The sequence below is a fragment of the Scyliorhinus torazame genome, chromosome 1, assembly GCF_047496885.1.
Source record: "Scyliorhinus torazame isolate Kashiwa2021f chromosome 1, sScyTor2.1, whole genome shotgun sequence".
In the NCBI taxonomy this organism is placed as follows: Eukaryota; Metazoa; Chordata; class Chondrichthyes; order Carcharhiniformes; family Scyliorhinidae; genus Scyliorhinus; species Scyliorhinus torazame.
The window spans coordinates 394072064-394096063 of record NC_092707.1 but is presented as its reverse complement, the minus strand read 5'-3'; the positions used below and the strand labels follow the sequence as shown (position 1 = coordinate 394096063).

At 49.4% G+C, this 24000-nt stretch overlaps 1 protein-coding gene across 1 annotated transcript in view; it reads right to left on the bottom strand.

Annotated features, from left to right (window-relative positions):
• Nucleotides 1-24000, bottom strand: part of wdr27 (WD repeat domain 27) — a 775220-nt gene that overhangs the window by 1247 nt on the left and 749973 nt on the right. The gene's annotated exons all lie outside the window — the stretch shown is intronic.

Below are 24000 nucleotides of genomic sequence, written 5' to 3'. Positions count from 1 at the left end.
TCTGGTTTCCTAGTCCAGTGACAATACCGCGAGGCCACCACCTCTCCAAGTGCTAAATATTCATAAGCTTACAAAGAGCTGATGTGAAACGGTTCAAAAATGCTTCCAGACTTATTCAAAACATTTTTCAAGTTTTTCGTTAAAACGTTAAAAGCGTTTTTCACAATTCGAAGCCAATTATTTTTGTGAAGGGTTACGTCAAAGGGCCCTTTGAAGGGATGAAACTGTAATGTGCCATTAAAGAACATTACTTTGGTTCAAACCAGGCATGTCTAATGTTACGTAGCTAAAACAGTGGAGTAGCACACATTTACTAAAGACAAACCATCTAACTACTGAGATAAAAAAAAATGAATCATGTAAAAAATAAAGGATAACACGGAATTAGGACTGCTGCTTTCCTCCTCCGTCTGCTTAAACTGACAGTTACTGTTGAGGAATCCTTTTAAAATTCCCTGAACATTTGAAGTCTCTTGCAAAGGGATGAGTGCCAATTCGAGTTCAAGCCCCAAACTGACCTAAGTTGAACCATTACTCATAGCTTCAAAAGGACCTCAAAACTGGCATGTTGAATGAGTCTGGATCCCTTTGTCAATGTAGGAAGCCACTGTGTGGCCTGTTACTACCGTGCTGAAGAAATAAATAAAGGCCTGGAAAGCCATTTATTCCCCCTTCGATGACCCATCCCAAAAGCCCCCTGAATCTTCCGTCGACCGTACCTTCAATGATTCCAGGATTTTAAACCCAACAGTGCCACCCTCGATCAATATATATTGAACACTTTTTTAGGATAAATGTTCTAGTTGATAGAATGTGAGAAAGTCAGCGAGATCCAGAATCTGGGGTTTCATTGGAATTGGATTGGTTCAGCCCTGATAAGTGCACAATCCAAGCAGGCAAACGTTGTTCCCTTGCTGTCCCATGAGGTCCCCCCTTAGTGGCACAGTGTTGTACTGCGGCTTCTGCCTCTGTGCAATTGGGAGGTGTAGGTGGACCTGCTGGCTGCAGGGTTTCAGTGGGAAGGAATTATGTGATCCTATACACTCATGCAACGCGACAACTTCAGCCTCACAATCAGCACAGTGGTTAGCACTGTTGCTTCACAGCGCCAGGGTCCCAGGTTCGATTCCCAGCTTAGGTCACTGTAATGATCCACAGGAGGCAGGGGTTCCGTCACCACACCAGTATTTATTTGCAATAACTTATATACAAGAGCAGCTCCAAACAGTGCTGCTAGCATTCCAGTCAACTTAAGACTGGTTCAGCGGGAGAGCTTTGTGTCCATTGACGCTGCCGGCTGCTTCTTGAGTCCCACTTTTAGTGTCTGGACCGCTCTCTCTCTGCCAGGCCGTTGGACGCTGGATGGTAAGGGGCCGTTTTGATGTGGCGGACTCCGTTTCCCTTGAGGAATTTTCCAAATTCCCCACTTGTGAATGCCGTTCCGTTGTCCGATACCAATACCTCCGGAAGTCCATGTGTTGCAAACGAGGCCCTGAGCTTTTCAATTGTCGATGCTGTGCTTGCCGCGTTTACCCAGTAAACGTCCAACCATTTGGAGTGGGCGTCCACTATCACCAAAAACATTGAGCCCATGAAAGGGCCGGCGTGGTCAATATGCAGGCGGGTCCACGGTCTGCCTGGCTATTCCCACGGGTGCAATGGCGCAGCTGGTGGCACTCTTTGCCCCTGTTGGCACTCCTGGCACCGACGTATCAAGGCTGCTATGTCTGTGTCCAATCCTGGCCACCAAACGTAGCTTCGAGCTAGCATCTTCATTTTAGACACCCCTGGGTGTCCGTGATGTAACTCGGTTAAGATTGCCTGACTGCCCTGAGCTGGGACTATTACCCAGGCTCCCCAAAATAGGATACCGTCTTCTACGGTTATTTGGTCCCTTCTGCTCCAGTATGGGTGCATCTGGGGCTCCACTGGTCTCTCCAGTTCCCCTGTTAGCAGTAAATGCTTCACCTTGGCTAAAACTGGGTCTTTTTGCGTCCACAACCGAATATGTTGTGCGTCCACTGGTAGGGTGTCCAAAAAATTTAGAGTCATTACTGTCTCCTCTACTTTCGGTATTAGCGGCGGGGTGTCTGGGAGGGGAAGTCTGCTCAAAGCATCTGCATTTGCTACTCGCGTTCCCGGTCTGTGCTCCAGAACGTATCTATACGCCGCCAGTAGCAACGCCCAGCATTGGATTCTAACTGATGCAATCGGGGGTATTGACTTGTCTTCTTTTAATAACCCTAATAACGGCTTATGGTCCGTCACTATGGTGAATTTCCACCCACACAGATACTGGTGACATTTTTTTACTGCAAATATCACCGCCAGTCCTTCCTTCTCGATTTGGGCGTACTTTCTCTCAGCCATCGCCAAGGTCCTCGAAGCATTGGCTATTGGCCGTTCTTCCCCATTCCTTCCTCTATGGGCTAAGACGGCTCCTACCCCGTAAGGTGATGCGTCACATGTGACCACGAACTCCTTCCTTGGGTCATAATGCTCTAGGACATTTTCGGATGACAGCTGTTCCTTAATGTCCCTAAATGCTCGGTTTTGGCGGGCGGATCATTTCCATTCTTGTCCCTTTTTTAGTAGCTGGTGGAGGGGTCCTAGGATGGACGCCCTATTTTCAATAAATTTGCCATAATATGTTACCAATCCTAGAAATGATCGTAGCTCCTGGACCGTGGTGGGAGCTGGGGCTCCTTTTATTGCCCTTACTCGGTCTTCCAATGGGTGTAAGCCCGACTCGTCTATTTTATATCCCAGGTACGTCACTTGTGGGGCCAGAAAAACACATTTTCTCTTTTCAGCCGTACACCTGCCTTTGCGAAACGCCTGAGCACTTCCTCCAGGTTCCTTAAGTGTTCCCTGTTTGTCCTACCCGTGATTCAGACATCGTCCAAATAAATCGCCACCTGCGGTAGTCCCTGCAGAATATTTTCCATCGTACGCTGGAATATAGCGCAGGCTGATGACACTCCGAAGGTAGCCTCGTATAACGAAAAAGTCCCTTCAGGGTGTTGATCGTAGCGAACTTCTGGGAGTCCTTGTCCAGTTTTAACTGCAGGTAGGCGTGGCTCATGTCCAGTTTCGTGAACAAAAGCCCACCTGCCAATTTGGCATATAGGTCGTCTATTTTCGGGATCGGGTATTTGTCCAGCAGTGTGTATTTGTTTACCGTCTGTTTGAAATCTCCACAGAGACGTATCGAGCCGTCTGGCTTCAAAATTGGTACCACCAGCGCTGCCCATTCCGAGAACTGTACTGGTCTGATAATGCCGTCGCGCCGTAACCTTTCTATTTCGACATCTACTTTCTTCCTTAATGCAAAAGGTACCGGCCTGGCCTTACAAAATTTCGGAAAGGCTTCTGGGTCCACGTGCAAAGTTGCTTTGGCGCCTATAATTTCCCCCAAACCTTCTTGGAAGACTCCGGGTATTTTTGGAGTGCTCCACTCAACTGCCCACTTCCACTCTGGAAAATTTTCATCCAATCTAAGTTAAGGTCTTTCAGCCAGTTCCGTCCTATTAAGTTCGGTCCGGAGCCCTCTACTATCGTCAACGGTAATCTGAGCAATTGTTTGTCATATTCCACGGGTACATGAGTCGTGCCTAGAACTTCCAGGGGTTCCCCCGTGTAGGTTTTAAGTTTTGTCAATGTTTTTGTTAGGGTTAGTGGCTGGAGTCCATCTTTGATTTTTTTTAAATGCTGCCACTCCCATTACTGATACGGCCGCACCCGTGTCTATTTCCATTATTGTCGGCCGACCGTTCACCCGTGGGGTAATCTTAATAGGTTCTGCTTTCTTCGTCGCAATATTATATAACTGTTCCCCTTCGGAGGAGGATGGGGCATCTAGGTTGTGTACTTCCCTGCGTCCCCACCTGCTATTCCTCTTTTGCCACCTCCTTCTAGGATTTCTGTCGCTGTTACCCCACTCTGTCTGGTGCCAGAAACGGTCCTTCTCTGTTGGGGGAGCCTCAGCAGGTAGTTCCCTCTGTCTCCAGTTAGTCCTAGCAGACTTGGGGGCAGTTCTGGGGTTTTCCTTTGGCCCTCTGTTCCTCAGGCTTTTCCTGAGGGCGGCTATCTGGTAGCTGGACCCATTGTGGTAGTCCCTCTCCCAGGTATCTACCTCCATTGGCGTGCCCTGTAGTTCCTGCGCCCTACTTGCTGCCTTTTCTGGGGACAGTGCGAGCTGTAATGCCCGCCTGCAGTCTAGCTGCGTTTCCGCCAACAGGCGCTTCTGTATTGTGAGGTAATTTATGCCACACACTAACCGGTCCCGAAGCATTTCATTTAGCGTCGGGCCGAACTCACATTTTTCCGCCAGCCTTCTCAGGCGGGTCAAGACATTCGTGACTGACTCTCTGTCTTCCCGCTTCGTTGTGTAGAATCTGTACCGACGCAAAATGAGGGGTGGTTTTGGGTCATAGTGCTCTTCCACCAATTTCGTTAATTCTTGGAAAGGTATCGTGTCCGGCCTATCGGGATAAGTTAGACTACGTATAATGGCGAAGGCTGAGGGTCCACACGCCGACAGCAGTATAACCCGTTTCCTTACGTCCTCCGTTATCTCATTGGCCTGGAAAAAGTAACACATTCTCTCCACATACTGGGACCAGTCCTCAATAGCCGGGTCGAATGCATCCAACTTCCAAAAAGAGGCATTTTTGAAAGAGCAAGGCTTACCCTCCGATTGCAGCAGCTGGTCTCCGCAATGTAGTTTGTTTACCTCGTCGCCACTGTAATAATCCACAGGAGGCAGGGGTTCCGTCACCACACCAGTATGTATTTGCAATAACTTATATCCAAGAGCAGCTCCAAACAGTGCTGCTAGCATTCCAGTCAACTTAAGACTGCCTCACAAAGCCCACACAGATGCTTATATGGCCCCCCTCAATGAGCTACCATTGAGGGAGCTCATACTCCAATTGGCCAACCAATAATGCCAATTGGAGGTCATTTCCAGTCACTGTCTGTGCGGAGTCTGCACGTTCTCCCCGTGTCTGCGTGGGTTTCCTCCGGGTTCTCCGGTTTCCTCCCACAAGTCCCGAAAGACGTGCTTGTTAGGTAATTTGGACATTCTGAATCCTCCCTCTGTGTACCCGCACAGGCGCTGGATTGTGGCGACTAGGGGGATTTTCACAGTAACCTCATTGCAATGTTTTTTCTGTTTTTTTAAATTAAAACTTTTTTTTTAAATTTAGAGTACCCAATTCATTTTTTCCAATTAGGGGGCAATTAGCGTGGCCAATCCACCTAGCCTGCACATCTTTGGGTTGTGGGGGCGAAATCCACGCAAACACGGGGAGAGTGTGAAAACTCCACACGGACAGTGACCCAGAGCCGGGATTGAACCTGGGACCTCAGCACTGTGAGGCAGCAGTGCAAACCACTGTGCCACCGTGCTGCCCCAACTTCATGGCAGTGTTAATGGAAGCCTACGTGTGACAATAAAGATTATTATGAGGAATTATAGCATCATAGAATTTACAGTGCAGAAGGAGGCCTTTTGGCCCATCGAGTCTGCACCGGCCCTTGGAAAGAGCACCCTACTCAAGCTCACGCCTCCAACATATTTCCATATCCCAGCAACCTGACCTAACCTTTTGGACGCAAAGGGGCAATTTATCATGTCCAATCCACCTAACCTGCACATCTTTGGACTGTGAGAGGAAACCCACGCAGACACGGGGAGAAAGTGCAAACGCCACAGTCACCCGAGGCCGGAATTGAACCTGGGTCCCTGGAGTTGTGAGGCACCAGTGCTAACCACTGTGCCACCGTGCCACCGCTCACTGAAATGAATGACTGGCTTGCAGCTCAGGGATCTGAGGTGTTTAAACACAGCTCAGCGGTTTTCACTTTCCAGGAATGGACACACTGTGCTTCCGCTGTCTGAGCCAGCAGGTGTATGCCCAGGTGAGCGTTTCAACGGTAATTTTTTTCACTGCCTGTTTGGACTCCTCTCGAGCTTCCAGACAGGAATCTCTTTTCTAGGGGTCTGTGGGTGGGGGAGTCCCTTTATTTAGGGGGTCCCTTTAGTTAGGTGGTATCCGGTGGGGGTCCCGTTAGTTAGGGGGTCCCTGGAGCAGTCCCTTTAGCAGGGCATCTCTATTGGGGGTCCCTTCAGTTAGAGGACCCCTGGGGGGTCCTTCAGAAAGGGGAGGTGTCTCCCATCTCAGGAGATCTCCATGGGGGGGGTCTCCCATTTTAGGGGATCTCTGGGGGAGGATCTGGTGGGGGTGGGGTGGACAAGAAAGCTGAAGTGACATACCAGCTTGCTCCAGGAAAGCCCTATCTCAAGCCCAAAGTTTCAGCCCATGACCAGAAGCTGTCAGCAGTGGATACATTCAATTATCTGGGCAGCACACATTCTTGAGCTGTCTATATTGATAATAAGACAGATGCAAGAATTGTCAAAGCAAGTGTAGCCTTTGGCAGACCTTTGAACATCAATCTGAGAATGAATATGAGTAAGTCTGTGATGTGCCATCAATTACCACGAGACAAGAATGGTGGAACAATCGAGGCTATATTGAACAAGATGTTGTGCCTCCTGTAGCTGGACCCAGAATGGCTGCAGCTCGGGAGAGCACACACTTTTATACACCGCCTACTGGGTGGAGCCAGCAGGCAGGGATTTACCATGGTACCTCTAATATACATGCAGTGCCGTAATACATATATACCACTAGTGGTGTTCGCCACAGTCTGCCTATCAAATAAAGTCTACAGAGCAATAGTCCTGCCCACTCTGTTCTTACAGTGTGAGACTCGGACTGTGTACCAGCGTCGTGCCAAGTAGCTCAGCCACTTTCACCTGAGCCGCCTTTGGAAGCTTCTAACGATCAGGTGGCAGAACAAAATACCAGACACTGAGGTGCTTGCTCCAGCTTGCATGCCAAGCATCCACACCATCACTCAGACAGTCACAACTGACTGGGCTGGTCATGTAACCAGAATGCCTGACACTCACTCACTCACTGAAGCAAATCTTGTGTGGAGAGCCTGAGTCTGTGGTGCACTTCCATGGCTGACAAAGGAAGCTCTACATGAAGACTCTGAATGTTTTACTTAGGAGGTTTGATAATGAATTTGAGTCCTGGGAGAATCTTGCACATCCCAAATGGAAAAACAGTGTGGCGTCTTTTAAAAGCGCATATCAGAGACAGAAACAAAATGTGAGAGGAGATCCCGAGCCAGCAACTCATGCAAAATTCAATTGTCTGCGGGATCCTGTCCTATTTATAGCAGAACTTTCTGGGCACAGACTGGCCTTAACTCTCACTTACATACTCGCCGGAACCCTACCAAACACCACAGATGAAGAACACGGTAATGTTTCCTGAAGGAGAAACAAGAGGAGAGGGTGTAAAATGCAGTGTCCAATATTTAGCCCTCATTCAACATCACAAAGATTATTTGGTCATTATCGTGTTGCTGTTTGTGAGAGCTTTCTGCGAGAAAATTGTGATCACTGCTAATCCCATGCTTCTCCCACTCCAGATTAGGGCCTCACTGTCTCCTTCTGATCACAATCCTCTGTCACACCTGATTGCTGACTGGCTCACACCTCCTGATTGGCATCGTGCCACTGGCATTCCCTTCTGTCTGCTGGCCAGCTGCCCAGTTGGCCATCACTCGGGGAGGAAGCAGAGTTTAAAGGGAGTTGTTATAGTTCAGCAGGACCTCCACATTCATGGTTTTTCTGGGCTGTTTAAGCCTGCACACCTTCCTGGAAATATCAACGTCGTGTTTTCTCAATAAGAAATTGCAGCTGTTTTTGTTGCCTGCTTTTGGCAGACGCTTTGCCCACATTCCTCACCTCATCACAATAATTAGGAATCTGGAGGTCAGCAGACTTCTTAAAGGGAGGCTGTCACTTGAGCTGCAACTGAAGATATTTGGATTCCCTGCTATGCAATTAGATTTTGCAGAATTTTGCTCTGGGCTTCATTTGGGTTTTACTGGCACGTTTGTCATCTCTTGCAAGTCTCACAAAGAAAGAATGCTTTGCATTTATATAGCACCTTCCACAGCCATCAGACATCCCAAAGTGCTTTACAGGCAATATACTTCTTGAAGTGTAGTCACTGTTCTACCATGTAGGAAATTCAGCAGCCAATTTTCTCGCAGGAAGCTCCCACAAACAGCAACATGATAATGACCAAATAATCTTTGTGATGCTGATTGAGGGATAAATATTGGCAAATTGGGAGAACACTTTCTTTGAAATAGTGCCATTGGATCTTCTACACCCACCCCAGCAGGCAGAATGGGCCCTCTCTTTAACACAGGGTTACCAACTCTGGGTGAAAGAAATAAGGGACCAGGGGGGTTGTTGGTGAGACTCTGAAGAGGGTGGGGTGTTGCTGATGAGATTGTGGGAGCGTTGAATGGGGAATGAGGGGGAAGGGGTCAGGTGGCACCATGGGAGTTGGGGGGGGGGTGTGGTGAAGACTCCCATTGAACAGTGCCAAACTCAAACCACCAACCTGCCTCGCTCGAGGCATGCGCAGAAGATACAAAGCCTACAAAGATGGAAGAAATCTGGGACTAAACACATCCTGGGAAGGCCAAACCTGGAATGAAAAGCCAAATTACAGGCCTATCCCGCAAAATCCAGGATGGTCAGCCACCCTGTTTTAATGTCTCACTGAATGACAGCACCTCCAGAAGTGCTATTGCACTGAGGAGTAAGCCTTTATTTTTGAACTCAAGCCCTGGAATGGGACTTGAACCCAGAACGTTGTGACTCAGAGGCGAGAGTGCTATCCACTGAGCCACAACTGATACATCAAGGGTCCTCATTCCTGGTGCTGCTGATATTTATATTGTAATGCATAAACTGCTAAGGATGGGAATGGTCGTTCGGCAGAGCGCTGCAAAATGAGGGGGCAACAATCACAGGTGCTGTGATGCCTGAGGTGCTTTGCCCACGTCAGTCACTACCCCTGCTCCTGGTTCCCCTCCTCTCAGTTCCTTATGTGTTGGGGCTGCTTCCCCTTGACAAAAGCAGCTCCCCTGTCAAGCTTTATCAGGTGTGAAACCTCCAAAAATTGGGTGAAGCGAAAGCTGAGTAAAGTTGGACGAGGTGCCTTTAAATGTCTTTTACCAATGGCATATATTATGTTAAGGTTGACATAGGTGGTACTTGCGGTCATGTGTGTGCAAGTAAAACCAGAGAGTCGCTCCTGCAGCAGGAATGAATGGAATGTCCATGGAGGTGGTGCATAAATGGTTACTTGGCAACAATGCATCATCTGTGGGGTCAGGGTAACCAACCATCCTGGGCTTTCCAGGATGGTCCTGGAATTGGGGCTTTTGTCCTGTGTCAAGTCTGTCTGGGACATATTTTGTCTGACGTTTTCAGTTTTCATTCTTTTCTTATCTTTGTCTACTATGTCTGTGCACGTGGTGGGCCTTGCACATAGTTTTGTTGATTCTGCACATGCGTGCAGTTTGATTTCAGGATGCACGGGACCCCCCCCCCCTTGATCGTGCGCGCCTGCGCAGTACGTTCGTCGACGTCGACGTCCCCTCGTTCGCTGCGCACAAGCACAGGAGTCCGCGAAAAGCGCGCGAAATGGCCGCCTTCATCCAAGCTGAGGCCCTGGAGTTGCTCGATTGCTTGGACACGTTCTGCCTCGTGGGGACCTTGGCATGCCGTTTCAGCCGCTTGGATGTGGGAATACCGACTAGTGGCGTGTTCGTGTAGCACACAGGTCTCGATGGCAGTCACTAGGGTGACCTGCTGTACCTTGAGGAGCTGCTGGCGTAGGGGGTCCGACTGAACACCAAAAACGATCTGGTCACGTATCATGGAGTCGGAGGTGGGCCCGTAATTACAGGACTGCGCAAGGATGCGGAGGTGGGTGAGAAAGGACTGGAAAGGTTTATCCTTACCCTGTAAACGCTGTTGGAATACATAGTGCTCGAAACTTTCATTCACCTCTATGCTGCAGTGACTGTCAAACTTGAGGAGGCCCATCTTGAATTTTGATTTATCTTCATCATCCGCAAAGGTGAGAGAATTGAAAATGTGGATGGCATGTTCCCCGGCCATGGATAGGAAGAGACCGATCTTCTTGGTGTCCAAGGCATCCAGGTAGAGCTGGAAGCATTGTTTGAATATCTTCCATTTGGCCCCCAGGTTACCGGTGATGCGGAGCGGGGGCGGCGGGCGGACGCTGTCCATTTTGCCGGATGACGGAATGCTGATGGAAGGCAGATCACTTGCAGGTAGGTCTAAGAAGTTCTAATATCCCTCAACTCCTGGTATCATGATGTGTTGGGTGTTCTGGATCCATGGAACACATACAGGCCACCAACACTTAAAATAGTGCAACACTATTTTATTAGGTTAGAAACTGTTGAACATACTTTCACTGTGGGTTAACACGATGTTAGATTAAACTAAAGACCTATGCCTGTCCGAACCAGTCTATGCACTCAGCACATGGTGAGGATCTGTGCTGTAAGCTGTAAGCTCTGTCCTTGTAGGAGGCTGCATCCCGAATGAGCGGGAACTCTGATGCCCCCTGTCTTTATAGTGAGTGTGCTCTAACTGGTGATTGGCTGCAGTGTTGTGTGTGTTGATTGGTCTTGCTGTGTGTCCATCAGTGTGTGTATCTGCACCATGATATACTGGTGTATATCATGACACCCCGCAACAAGCCCACAACAGCACTGCCCCCCCCCCCTCACTTACCATGTCAAAGTGTTGCATAAATCTTCGCTGGAAGTTGGTCACCCTGAATACAGTGGCACATTCTGATTTCCTCAAAGCATTAAACAATACAATTCCATCAGGTGACAGAATCTTGAGTAAACAGAAGGACTCATGAAAAGAGTCAACTCTTCCGCTGAGGAGGGCAGCTTGGCAGCGCAGTGGTTAGCACTGCTGCCTCACGGCACCGAGGTCCCAGGTTCGATCCCGGCTCTGGGTCAAAGTCCGTGTAGAGTTTGCACATTCTCCCCGTGTCTGCGTGGGTCTCACCCCCACAACCCAAAGATGTGCAGGGTAGGTGGATTGGCCACGCTAAATTGCCCCTTAATTGGAAAAAATGAATTGGGTACTCAAAATTATTATTTTTTTAAAATTACGTACGAACATTGGAATTAGGAGCAGGAGTATGCCACTCGGCCCCTCAATCCTGCTCCACCATTCAATGAGATCATGGCTGATCTGATTGTAACCTCAACGCCACATTCCTGCCCACCCCTGATAACCTTTCACCCCCTTTTTAATCAAGAATCTATCCAGCTCTGCCTTAAAAATATTCAAAGCTTCTGCCTTTTGAGGAAGAGAGTTCCAGAGACTCACCACCCTCTGAGAGAAAACCATTTCTCCTCATCTCTATCACAAATGAGCAAACCCTTATTTATAAACAGTGACCCTTCTGATGCACGATCAATGACCACTAAAGCGAGGTTGTAGTCCAACTGAAGGCTTTAATAAGCTAGATGTTTCCCCCAGCAGCTCAGGTACAGAATGAAGGCTGCTGGGGCGGCACTGGTTCTTATACCCTGCCTAGCAGGGCGGAGCTATCATACATTCTAACCAATAGAAAGCATACAGTTTCCACCAATGGTGCTTTAGCCTATCAGGTACCGTAATACCTATAATACCACACCCTCGTTCTAGATTCCCCGTCAAGAGGAAACATTCTCTCCACACCTACCCTGTCAATACCTGTCAGGATCTTAAAGGTTTTGATCAAATCACCTCTTACTCTTCGAAACTCCAGCATGTACAAAGCTAACCTCCCCAACGTTTCCTTGTAAGACAACCCGCCCATTCCTGGAATTAGTCTAGTGAACCTTCTCTGTACTGCTCCAAATGAATGCACTTACATCTTTCCTTAAATAAGGAGACCAAAGCAGTACACAGTACCCCCACCATCCTCTCAATCTCTTCAGTATATGATTGAAAATAAAGCAATTGTATGTCAATGTAAACAATTTGCTGCCAGGGAAACACCAACTGAACCTACAGAACTACATCTCAGAATTAAAGCTTCAATTCAGAGAACATAGAACACTGAAAAATACAGCATAGAACAGGCCCTTCGGCCCACGATGTTGTGTCGAACCTTTGTCCTAGATTAATCATAGATTATCATTGAATTTACAGTGCAGAAGGAGGCCACTCGGCCCACCGAGTCCGCACCAGCCCCCGGGAAGAGCACCCCACCCAAGGTCAACAGCTCCACCCAACACCAAGGGCAATTTTGGACACTAAGGGCAATTTATCATGGCCAATCCACCTAACCTGCACATCTTTGGACTGTGGGAGGAAACCGGAGCACCCGGAGGAAACCCACACAGACACGGGGAGGATGTGCAGAGCCCGCACAGACAGTGACCCAAGCCGGAATCGAACCTGGGACCATGGAGCTGTGAAGCAATTGTGCTATCCACAATGCTACCGTGCTGCCCTTAAGAACAAATAAATCTACACTATATCATTTTACCGTAATCCATGTACCTATCCAATAGCTGCTTGAAGGTCCCTAATGTTTCCGACTCAACTACTTCCACAGGCAGTGCATTCCATGCCCCCACTACTCTCTGGTTAAAGAACCTACCTCTGACATCCCCCCTATATCTTCCACCATTCACCTTAAATTTATGTCCCCTTGTAATGGTTTGTTCCACCCGGGGAAAAAGTCTCTGACTGTCTACTCTATCTATTCCCCTGATCATCTTATAAACCTCTGTCAAGTCGCCCCTCATCCTTCTCCGTTCTAATGAGAAAAGGCCTAGCACCCTCAACCTTTCCTCGTAAGACCTACTCTCCATTCCAGGCAACATCCTGGTAAATCTCCTTTGCACCTTTTCCAAAGCTTCCACATCCTTCCTAAAATGAGGCGACCAGAACTGCACACAGTATTCCAAATGTGGCCTTAATAAAGTTTTGTACAGTTGCATCATCACCTCACGGCTCTTAAATTCAATCCCTCTGTTAATGAACGCTAGCACACCATAGGCCTTCTTCACAGCTCTATCCACTTGAGTGGCAACTTTCAACGATGTATGAACATAGACCCCAAGATCTGTCTGCTCCTCCACATTGCCAAGAACTCTACCGTTAACCCTGTATTCCGCATTCATATTTGTCCTTCCAAAATGGACAACCTCACACTTTTCAGGGTTAAACTCCATCTGCCACTTCTCAGCCCAGCTCTGCATCCTATCTATGTCTCTTTGCAGCCGACAACAGCCCTCCTCACTATCCACAACTCCACCAGTCTTCGTATCGTCTGCAAATTTACTGACCTACCCTTCAACAGCATGGTAGCACGGTAGCATTGTGGATAGCACAATTGCTTCACAGCTCCAGGGTCACAGGTTTGAGTCCGGCGTGGGTCACTGTCTGTGCGGAGTCTGCACATCCTCCCCGTGTGTTCGTGGGTTTCCTCCGGGTGCTCCGGTTTCCTCCCACAGTCCAAAGATGTGCAGGTTAGGTGGATTGGCCATGCTAAATTGCCCTTAGTGTCCACAATTGCCCTTAGTGTTGGGTGGGGTTACTGGGTTATGGGGATAGGGTGGAGGTGTTGACCTTGGGTAGGGTGCTCTTTCCAAGAGCCGGTGCAGACTCGATGGGCCGAATGGCCTCCTTCTGCACTGTAAATTCTATGATAATCTATGATAATCAACTCCCTCATCCAAGTCATTAATGAAAATCACAAACAGCAGAGGACCCAGAACTGATCCCTGCGGTACGCCACTGGTAACTGGGATCCAGGCTGAATATTTGCCATCCACCACCACTCTCTGACTTCTATCGGTTAGCCAGTATGTTATCCAACTGGCCAAATTTCCCACTGTCCCATGCCTCCTTACTTTCTGCAGAAGCCTACCATGGGGACCTTATCAAATGCCTTACTAAAATCCATGTACACTACATCCACTGCTTTACCTTCATCCACATGCTTGGTCACCTCCTCAAAGAATTCAATGAGACTTGTAAGGCAAGACCTACCCCTCACAAATCCATGCTGACTATCCCTAATCAAGCAGTGTCTTTCCAGATGCTCAGAAATCCTATCCTTCAGTACCCTTTCCATGACTTTGCCTACCATCGAAGTAAGACTAACAATTCTTTCAGCCATCGGTCATGCACATTAGTTACACGTGTTTATGAGCATGAAAGAATCCCGAATAGGTAAGTTTAAGTAGTTTATTTCTTACACACAGTAAGAATGCACAGAGGTAAGAAGCACAGGTAGTCCCAGCCGGGACCATATCCGAGGACGCCCGTTCCCTTCTGGGCTGGCTTTTATCTCGGGGAATTAATGAGCCCTGCTCCTGGGCCCCTCAGCAGAGCAGTTCGCATTCCACGAGCCCCTCGGGGAGATCGATCGGGTCGTCCGCGTGTGTCTTGGGTGGGGTTACAACACTTCAAAGGGTTGTGAATCTATGGAATTCCTTGCCCAGTGAAGTAGTTGAGGCTCCTTCATTAAATGTTTTTAAGATAAAGATAGACAGTTTTTTGAAGAATAAAGGGATTAAGGGTTATGGTGTTTGGGCCGGAAAGTGGAGCTGAGTCCACAAAAGATCAGCCATGATCTCATAGAATGGCGGAGCAGGCTCGAGGGGCCAGATGGCCTACTCCTGCTCCTAGTTCTTATGTTCCTATGTTCTTATGTTCATGAATTTTACTGTGACTTATTCTTAGGTCAGAAAATGGCATCAAAGGGAACAGAAAATGCAGGGCATCCTCAGTGCGGATAAACTCTGCAAAAACGTTCAATTAATAGGCCAAGAAATGGCAGAGTTTGCTGCTGAACCTAACTGTAATACTGAGAGGCGATCCCCATCCCACTCCACCATTCTACCCTAACCCCAAGATACCAAACTGGCACATTTCAGAGTCGGGAGCGTTGCTAGCTTTATAGGTAAAGGTTGATTTGGGCAGGGGGGGTTGAGGGAATGGATGTAGAAGATCGAGGAGATTTGTGATTTTGTAGTTCACATCTTACTAATGGCCAAAATTCACAGATGTCTTTGGGCGCAAAGACAGAGGGAATTTCAGGTCCTGCTATCTTAAATCATATTGTACATTAAAAAAAATCACAGCCATGAAAGCTCGCAGCTGCTGCATGGAACTTGCATTTACCGACGAGCTCTGGATTGTTCATTACAAACATACAAAGGATAAGACTGGTATAATGTCCAGTTGCTTACTTTTATAATCAGACCCAAGTATAAATGACTTCACCTTCAATACACACCTGAAACCCATTCATGAATTTCTTGGTTGTTAAGATAGCTCTGGCTGCAAACCTGTCTCAACTCTTTCCCGGACTGACCACATGGAATGCTGTTTAGGCTCACTCATGGCTAATAGCTGGCACCATGCCACAAATACCTGTCTACTCCAGTGATGCAATATGAAATTGCACTCCTGTCAATGTTTTTATTGCACTTGCGTTGTCTGCGTGAAATACCCTGCAACAGTGCCCTCTTTGTTGCAGAGAAATGCCCCTATAAGCAGGTGACTACTGTCAGGAGCCCAGTTGACACTAATTGTGTCTAACCGCTGTCCAAACTGGTTGTGAGTCAGACCCAAACCCCCCAAAAATGAAAGCACGGGAGTTTGCAAACATGGCAGAGCAATGGAGAAACTGATTGGGCAGCACGGTAGCATAGTGATTAGCATAGTGATTGTCATAATATGCACACAAGTATATGATGGTGCACAGACAAACATTGATTGACACAAAGGATGACCAATGAACATACAGAACACAGCGGCCAATCACCAGACAGGACACGGCCACTATAAAACCAGAGGGCACCAGTTTTCCCGCTCTCTTGGGATGCAGCCTCTGAGACAGTCAGAGCGCGTGAGCAACAACTAGAACATCCACCATGTGGTAGTAAGATAGTCTGGTCAGGTTAGCCTCAGGTCTCCAGTTAACTCAGCATAGTGTCAACCCACAGTTAAAGTCTGTTTAATAGTTAAGAGTTTAATAAAATAGAGTTGCATTTCTTCAAGTGTTGGAAGCCTGTCTCTCTCTGCTACAGTAAACGCAGTCCTCGCACACTCAGCTTACCCAACACATCAGTGATTAGCACAATTGCTTCACAGCTCCAGGATCCCAGGTTCGATTCCGGCTTGGGTCACTGTCTGTGCGGAGTCTGCACATCCTCCCCATGTGTGCGTGGGTTTCCTCCGGGTTCTCCGGTTTCCTCCCACAGTCCAAAGATGTGCAGGTTAGGTGGATTGGCCATTATAAATTGCCCTTAGTGTCCAAAATTGCCCTTAGTGTTGTGTGCGGTTACTGGATTATGGGGATAGGGTGGAGGTGTGCGGTTGGATAGGGTGCTCTTTCCAAGAGCCGGTGCAGACTTGATGGGCCGAATGGCCTCCTCCTGCACTGTAAATTCTATGAATCTATGATTTCTGTATTGTTAAGGCATCCAGGTCAACTTCGTATTTCCTGAACTAACTTAACTGCTTGTTTTGTTTCGCACTGGTTATATCAACCACGGTACCAACTCATAAAACATTTGAAATCGCACTGTATAAAGGCTTTCATTAAATGCTCTGAAGAAGAGGCTGATTGGACTTGGAATGTTAACTCTGGGCACAATCTAACGTCCGCATTGCAAACAACTCGGGACGTGACGCGTGCAGTAAATCTTGCGAGAAGCTTTTTTTTGTGAGATTTACCCGGTTCACCGTGTTTCGGGAGATCTAACGGGATCTTCGAGACGTCACAATCTGCATCCCACCCACCATGGGTGGGTGTGCAACAAATGCTGGCCTTGATAGTAATGCTCACAACCAAGAAAAGAATAAAAAGAAAGTGGAATCAAAATACCTCAGCTTGGCACTTCACAAACTGATTCCTTCTCATCTTAATTAAACCGCGCATCAACGACCTTTGGAGGAACGCACACTGTCACCTCTGAACATTCGACCCAAAATAACAAAGCAAAGTATCAGCCAAGGAATGGGAGGACAAATGTGTGGAAATTAAATGAAAAATGAAAATCGCTTATTGTCACAAGTAGGCTTCAATGAAGTTACTGTGAAAAGCCCCGAGTCGCCACATTCCGGCGGCTGTTCGGGGAGGTTGGTACGAGAATTGAACCGTGCTGCTGGCCTGCCTTGGTCTGCTTTAAAAGCCAGCTATTTAGCCCAGTGTGCTAAACCAACCCCTTGGCGAGGCAATGGGAGTGTAGACAATGCATAAAGGTCACAGAAATGACAAAAAACATAACCTGAAAGTTATCTTCTTTTTCGAACCCTAAATTGTTCTGGGAAAGTCTTACGCTTTCAGCACAGCCTAGCCCACAGAAGTGCCAATCAGCGTGCGATCCTTTTTCATGGTGAGTTTAACATTGAAAGAGGCTTCATTTAGTGCTACTGCAACCTCATTGTTTGCCATTAATTTAGCTACTGAATAATCAGCTGCCACAAGGATTGGTCACACAAAGGTTAGGTTTTTGTGTTTTTTCCAACACCTACTATCTTGAAAGGCAGTGTGCTGTGACTGGGCCTTGTCAGCTACTGAGTTGTTTCAGCAGCAACATTTAAGCAAGTTTCAACCTTAAAATCAGTGGTAAGTGTTGTGTTGCAGGTTGTGTGTATGGGGCACAATGGGTTCAGTCATGGATATGATTCACTTTCCAAACTCAGCTACATCTCCCCTCCAACACTTTCTGAATCGGTCTCTATCATAATAGTGCAGCTGGTGGTCCTGGACGTAACCACATTTAAGGTGTCTAGATGTATCATTTGCCAATCTGTATGTAGTCGTGTGTTCAGATGGAAGTCCGGGTATGTAATTATTTAGTCTAGTAGTCCAACTTGCTGTCAGTGGCCCTTTGAGATCGCTGAAAAATAAGGGATTTTCACCAAATAGTGGGGCTGAGTGTTTCCTTGCCTCAATACTTAAGAGACCAGGGCCGGGATTCTCCCCTACCCGGCGGGGCGGGGGAATCCGGCGTAATGGAATGGCGTGAACCACACCGGCGTCGGGCTGCCCCAAAGGTGCGGAATTCCTGCCGAATTTCCCGCCGGCTGGCAGGAAAGGCCTTTGACGCCACGCCAGCCGGAGCCGAAAGGACTTTGCCGGGCGACGCATGCGCGGGAACGTCAGCGGCCGCTCACGGCATCTCTGCGCATGCGCAGTGGAGGGGGTCTCTTCCACCTCCACCATAGTGAAGACCATAGCGAAGGCGGAAGAAAAAGAGTGCCCCCACGGCACAGGCTCGCCCGCCGATCGGTGGGCCCCGATCGCGGGCCAGGCCACAGTGGGGGCACCCCCCGGGGCCAGATCGCCCCCCCCAGGACCCCGGAGCCCGCACGCGCCATCTGCTCCCGCCGGTAAGGTAGGTGGTTCAATCCACGCCGGCTGGCGAAGGTTGACAGCGGCGGGACTTCGGCCCATCGCGGGCCGGAGAATCGCCGGGGGGAGCCCGCTGACTGGCGTGGCGCGATTCCCGCCCCCGCCGAATCTCTGGTGGCGGAGAATTCGGGACACGGAATTCGGGGGCGGGATTCACGGCAGCACCCCGCGATTCTCCGACCCAGTGAGGGGTCGGAGAATCGCGCCCCAGGTGAGGAAGAGTGAACTGGCCACCCTCCATTTAGCTTCCTTTGTTGGTAACAACAAGGGTTTGTCAATTTATTTTATCTGTGGAAGCCCTTTTCAATCCAAATGCAATTTGTACCGCGTATGCAGTGAACAATAAGGAGCTATGCTCGTTTTCTTGAATCAAAACAAGAGCAAGTTTACTAGCCACTAAAGCAACGTCACACACAGGTGTCAGAGGTAAGGAAAGTTGGAGTCTGAATAAAAGTTGAAACTATAAACGGTAAGAAGTCCTTTGCTTGTCTTTGAGGTATAGGCCCGGAACTTTCCGGCTGTTCGCAATGGTGGGATCTTACGGCTCCGCCGACGGCGCATCCCCGCCATGGTTTTCATGGTGAGGAGGGATGCATTCAGCAGGAAGCCTCATTGACAATGGTGAGGCCAGAAGATCCTGCCACCGGTCAATGGTGGGCCGCCTCCCGCTTCTACCTGCTCCAAAGAACCACATAACCTAAGTCGGCTGTAACATTTAATATCCTGGGGTAGGATTTACCGCCAAAGGGCGATTATATTGGGCGGGATTCTCCAATAATGGGGCTATGTCCCCACGCCAGCGTGAAAAGCGACGCCAACCACTCCGCCATCAATTGTCCCCGATAATGGGGAATGCTCCTCTTCCTAGGGGGCTAGGTTGCCGCCGGAGTGGTCCCCGCAGCTCCAGCCGGTGCAGAATGGCCCGCGCGAGTTCGCGCATGCGCGGAACGACCGGCGTATTTCCACGCATGCGCGCTACAGCCGGTGTATTTCCGCTCATGCACAGGGGTTCCCTTCTCCGTGCCGATCCCCGGGCAACATGGCAGAGCCAATCAGGGGCCCGGCGCGGAGTAAAATAGGCCCCCACGGAACCAGCCCGCCCACCGATCGGTAGGCCCCGATCGCGGACAAGGCCACCGTGGGGGGCCCACAGGGTCGGTTCCCCGACCTCCCCGCAGACTCATCTTCCAGGTCCCGCCGTGTGGCACCTGAGTAACCCACATCGGTGGGACTCGGCCGAACTCGGCGGGCACTCAGCCCATCGGGACCTGGAGAATCGCTGGGGGGGGGGGGGGGGGGGCGCTTTCAACGACCCCCGACCGGCGGGGCAGGAATCCCGCGGGCGCCCGAGAACCGGCGCTGGAGAATGGGGAAGCCGACGACGGAGCACGATTCTCGCGTCCCCCCGGGGATTCCCCAACCCGGCGCCGTGTCGGTGAATCCCGACCGTGGTTCTTTGACCAGGTAGATGTGGGAGGTGCTGCAATTCCTACAAGGCGCGGGATTTCCCGTTCCTTCCCGCTGGTGGGATTTCCGTCCCGCTGCAGTAATGGAGATTTTGACTCAGCGCCAAATGCTCTATTCTCGCTGGCAGCGGTAGCGAGGCAGACTTGCAACGGAGACTCGCAACGGAGAATCCCGGCCAAGATTTCAATTCATTGGTGGGTCTTGGGTACGCTGAATTCTTGAACCGGGTGCTGTGCTTATTCCCAGGAGGAACAGAGAGAGAGATATCTCTTCAGGGAGGGTGAGTTATGAGGAGGATGCAGAGATCCTTCAGTGGGATTTGGACAGGCTGGGTGCATGCATGGCAGATACAGTATAATGTGGATAAATGTGAGGTTATCCGCTTCTGTAGCAAAAATAGGAAGGCAGATTATTATTGGAGTGTAAATTGAGAGAGGTGGATACTCAGTGAGACCTTGGTGTCCCTGTGCATCAATCGCTGAAAGTAAGCGCACAGGTACAGGAGGCAGGTATGTTGGCCTTCATAGTGAGAGGATTTGAGTATAGGAATAGAGATGTTTTACTGCAATTATATAGGGCATTGGTGAGGTCACACCTGGAGTATTGTGTGTAATTTTGGTGACCCTATCTGAGGAAGGATGTTTGTGCTATGGAGAGAGTGCAGTGAAGGTCTACCAGTCTGATTCCTGGGATGGCAGGACTGTCATATGAGGAGAGACTAAGCCAGTTAGGATTATATTCATTGGAGTTTAGAAGAGTGAGAGGGGATCTCAGAGAAACTTAAAGAATTCTAACAGGAATAGACTGGGTAGATTCAGAAAGAATGTTCCCGATGGTGAGGGAATCCAGAACTCGGGATCATAGTTTGAGGATAGGGGGTAAACCTTTTAGGACTGAGCTGAGGAGAAATGTCTTCACCCAGAGAGTGGTGAATCTGTGGAATTCGCTTCCACAGAAAGAAGTTGAGGCCAAAACATTGTGTAATTTCAAGAAGGAATCAGATATAGCTCTTGGGGCTAAAGGGATCAAGGGGTATGGGGGGAAGGCAGGATCAGGGTATTGAACCTGATGATCAGCCATGATCATAATGAATGGTGGAGCAGGCTCGAAGGGCCGAATGGCCTCCTCCTGATCTGTTATCTATGTTTCTATGTTTCAGCCTGTTTCTTTCCTGAAGTCTTTTTCACAAATCTCTCTGCTGGTGTCTTTTTGCTTGGTAAGACCCAGCTCTGAAAGCCCTGCTTAAGATCTATATTCCAAAGGAATTTGGTTACCGTGTCTGCTGGAGTCATTGTTGTAGAACAAGTGATTACATTTGTTGATGTTTCATGTTAGGAACCTTTAGACATGTGTTATAACCTGCCTACTTACGATTGGCTGGGGACTAATGACTATCCACAATCCTATGGGAGTATGAACTTCCCCAATGAGGGGGGCGGAGAAACTCCTAGTATAAATAAGCTGGCCAGTTCAGGAACCAGCAGGAAGAAGAAGGTAGCAAGGGACGTTACTGCTACTGTTATGTATATATTGTTATAGTAAATAAACGTTATTATTTTGTATCCTTAAAACTCGTGCTGGATTCTTCGTGGCCCTTACAAAACTGGCGACGAAGGTAAAAGTGAATAGCTGTCTACACTGCTGAAGCCACCTCCCTGGATTTTTGTTGGATACAGGTTGGAAGTTGTTTTCTATTATACCATGCCTCTGTACGGACGTTTGGATGTTTTTGATGCTGCGCTGGAAAGCTGGAACCAGTACACACAACGGATGCGTTACTATTTCCGGGCAAACAATATCACTGAAAACGAGCGCCAGGTGGTCATATTGCTCACCGCCTGCGGGCCGCATACGTTTGGGTGATTTGGAGCCTTACGTACCCAGCTGTGCCGGACACCAAAACGTTTGACGAACTTGTGAATATAGTGGGGCAACACTTTAACCCAACCCCGTCCACGAGAGTCCAGCGTTACCGGTTTAATACCGCTGACAGGACCCCTGGAGAATCCCTTGCCGATTTTTTTATTCAGGCTACGCGGGATTGCGGAATACTGTGACTATGGTGAGACCTTGTCAGAAATGTTACGCGACTGTTTGGTTTGCGGTATTAACAATGCAGCAACCCAGAGAAAGTTGTTAGCGGAGCCAACATTGACTTTTCAACAGGCAATACAAATAGTCTTGTCCCGAGAGAGCACAGAGCGAGGAGTACAGGAGCTACAGGGAATGGAAGTGCATGCCTTGGGGCGCAACCCTTTCCGCCCAAAAACGTCCCCCCGCACTCCTGCGGTACCTTGCGCGAGGCAACGACCGGACCGACGCCAGTGGCCATCGGACATTCCTCCCCAAAGTAAGCCTTCTCCAGAGCCAATGGATGAGGAGCCATGTCCGTGTCAGACTTGTAGGCGCCGACCCCGTCGCGGACGGCGGTCCTGGGGACGCCAGAGGTGCTGTCGTTCCGACCGAAACTGGGACCAGCCCAGGGGCCGTAACTGGGACCAGCCCAGAGGCCGTACCTTCCATGTGGATGAACCTGCGGCGACCACTCCTGAGGACGTGGAGACGGAGGACGACTGCCTGCAGCTGCATTGTGTGGCAGCTCCCCGTGTGGCCCCCATTAAGGTTTGGCCACCCGCTGGAGATGGAGTTGGATACTGGCGCAGCGGTCTCCGTGATCGCCCAGAGGACATTCGACCGCATCAAGCAGGGTATACAGACCCTTACATTAACTGACTCACAGGCCAGGTTGGCCACCTACACGGGGGAACCACTGGACATTGCAGGAACTACAATGACCCCTGTTGTCTATGGACGCCAGGAGGGGCGTTTCCCACTTATCGTAGTGCGTGGCCATGGGCCCAGCCTGTTGGGTCGGGACTGGTTGCGCCATTTGCGGTTGCAATGGCAGCACATCTTCCAAACAGTTTCTGGAGGGTTGACTGAGGTGCTAGGACGATACCCAGAGGTATTCCAGCCTGGTTTGGGGAAAATAAAAGGGGCCGTAGCCCGTATCCAAGTTGAACCAGGAGCCACGCCGCGCTATTTCCGGGCGCGCCCAGTGCCTTGCGCTTTGCTCGAGAAGGTAGAAGGGGAGCTCACTCGTTTGGAGAGTTTGGGTATGATCAGGCCCATCTGTTTTGCTGACTGGGCAGCACCAATTGTACCAGTAATGAAGCCAGATGCCACAGTTCGCTTGTGTGGCGACTATAAACTTACAGTGAATACAGTTTCCCGACTCAACCGATACCCAATGCCTCGCATAGAGGATCTCTACGCGAAACTTGCAGGTGGACTCTCATTCACAAAATTAGATATGAGTCACGCCTACCTGCAGTTGGAGCTGGACCCTGCCTCCCGACCATATGTAACAATTAACACACACCGGGGCCTGTATGAATGTACACGGTTGCCCTTTGGAGTATCCTCTGCCTGCGCAATTTTTCAACGTGTTATGGAGGGCATTTTGAGAGGTTTACCACGTGTGGCTGTCTACCTAGATGACGTGTTGATTACAGGGACGTCGGAGCAAGAGCATTTGGAAAATCTGGAGGCTGTCCTTAGACGCCTTTCGGAGGCTGGAGTCCGTTTACGTCACACAAAGTGCGTACTTCAGGCAAAAGAAGTAGTCTACCTAGGTTATCGGGTGGACCGCGAGGGTCTGCACCCCGTCGCAGAGAAGGTGCGTGCAATTCAACATGCCCCCACCCCGACTGACACTTCGCATCTTCGTTCTTTTCTCGGTCTCGTAAACTATAACGGGAAGTTCCTCCCCAATCTGGCAACTACGCTGGCCCCCTTGCACCTTCTGCTAAAGAAAAATCACACCTGGGTTTGGGGTCAGCCGCAAGAAACCGCTTTCTGGCGGGTAAAGCAACAATTGTCGTTGTCTGGGTTACTAACCCACTATGATCCGGGAAAGCCTTTGCTCGTCACATGTGATGCATCCCCGTATGGTATTGGGGCTGTCCTGTCCCACAAGATGGAGAACGGGGACGAGCGACTGATCGCTTTCGCCTCCCGCACATTGACTGCAGCGGAGAAAAAGTACGCGCAGATCGAGAAGGAGGGCCTGGCAGTGGTTTTCGCGGTGAAACGCTTCCACCAGTATGTGTACGGCCGCCATTTCGCTATCGTGACTGATCATAAGCCCCTGCTGGGA